The 1,737-nt window shown below is 42.5% G+C and overlaps 1 protein-coding gene across 1 annotated transcript in view; it reads left to right on the forward strand.

The window, feature by feature from the left end:
• Positions 1-1,737, forward strand: part of MARCHF1 (membrane associated ring-CH-type finger 1) — a 431,151-nt gene that overhangs the window by 260,922 nt on the left and 168,492 nt on the right.

A 1,737-nucleotide genomic window follows, 5' to 3' on the forward strand; every position in this document is an offset into this window, starting at 1 on the left:
CCTCTTGTTCCACTATGGTGCTCAGCCATCATTTGGATTTCAGTAATTTCTCTCGGTTACATTGCCCTTGCTGAATCCCTAGTAGGCCTCTCACACCCTCCTTGCCACTGATTTTGGATCACTTGTTGCTCCCCTGTCTCTGGGTTGGTCAGCACCACCTCCTTACCCCCGCCTCCCGCTCTTCCATGTCCCCCAGAACCATTGGTCCCGTTGTTTGCTCCTCCAGAACTTTCATCCAGACTATCGTATCTAAATAGATCTGTATAGATAATATGTACTAAAAATTAAGGCATAGCAAGATAGGCGACGAATGAGAACACCGTGGCCATCATTGTTTTCAAGGCATTTTCTTTCTGCTTGAGTCCTTGGTTTCAGCTCCTCGTTATTTTCCCTCCCTCATGAACCCTTGATAATTTATAAATTATTATTATTTTTTTCATGTTTTGCACTGTCTGATATCACCCTTTACCCCCTTGTCTGTTGTCCATCCCCCTGGAAGGGGGTTATAGATAGGTCATTGTGATCAATTCCCACTTTCTCCTCCCACCTTCCACTTACCCTCCTGGTCTGGCTACTCTCAGTATCAGTCCCAAGGAGTTTATCTGTCCTGTATTCCCTTTCCAGCTCTTATCTGTATGCAGGTACATGCTCTGGTCTAGCCAGATTTGTAAGGTAGAATTAGGGTCTTGATAGTGGAGGGGAGGAAGCATTAAAGAACCAGAGGAAAGCTGTATATTTCATCGGTACTATACTGCACCCTGATTGTCATGTCTTCTCCCCATGACCCTTCTGTCGGGATGTCCAATTGTTTACAGATTAGCTTTGGGCTTACACTCCACACTCCCCCCCTCAGTCACATTTTGATTTTTTTGCTCTGGGTCTTTGGTGCCCGATACCTGATCCCATCGACAACACATGATCACACAGGCTGGTGTGCTTCTTCCATGTGGGCTTTGTTCCTTCTCAGCTAGATGGCTGCTTGTTTACCTTCAAGGCTTTAAGGGCCCAGATGCTATATCTTTTGATAGCTGGGTGCCATCAGCTTTCTTCACCACATTTGCTTATGCACCCGTTTTGTCTTTAGGGATCGTGTTGGGAAGGTGAGCTTCTCAGAGTGCCACATTATTTGAACAAAGTGTTCTTGCTGGTCCCCTAGATAAGTTTGATGCATCAGTAATTTAAAATATAAATATTTTATATATAAAGCAGGTTTATATGCAAACTCTAAATTAATTTACTGATGTAAAGATTACTAAACCTACAATCCCATTGCCAGCCAGTTAATTCTGACTCATAGCTACCCTACATGACAGAGAGCTGCCTCAGAGGCTTTCCAAGGCGATATTCTTTTTTATTAAATCATTTTATTAGGGGCTCATACAGCTCTTTTCTCAATCCGTACATACGTCAATTGTGTAAAGCACATTTGTACATTTGTTACCCACATTATTCTCAAAATGTTTGCTTTTAGCATTAGCTCCCGGAGTTGATGGAATACCAAGTGGAATGTTCGACAAGCTCAGGAAGCCCTGGAAGCACACAGTTGTCTAAGTCAAGAAATTTGGAATACAACTGCCTAGGCAACTGACTGGAAGAGACTTCTATTTGTACACATTCCAAAGAAACGTGACCCAACAAAATGTTCAAATTATAGAACAATATAATTAATGTCACATGCAAGTAAAATTTTTCTGATTGTCACCAACAATGCCTGTAACAGTACATTGACACGGACCC

Source organism: Echinops telfairi, unplaced genomic scaffold, assembly GCF_000313985.2.
Source record: "Echinops telfairi isolate 266 unplaced genomic scaffold, ASM31398v2 ScPeMD7_5868;HRSCAF=6743_0, whole genome shotgun sequence".
Taxonomy (NCBI): domain Eukaryota; kingdom Metazoa; phylum Chordata; class Mammalia; order Afrosoricida; family Tenrecidae; genus Echinops; species Echinops telfairi.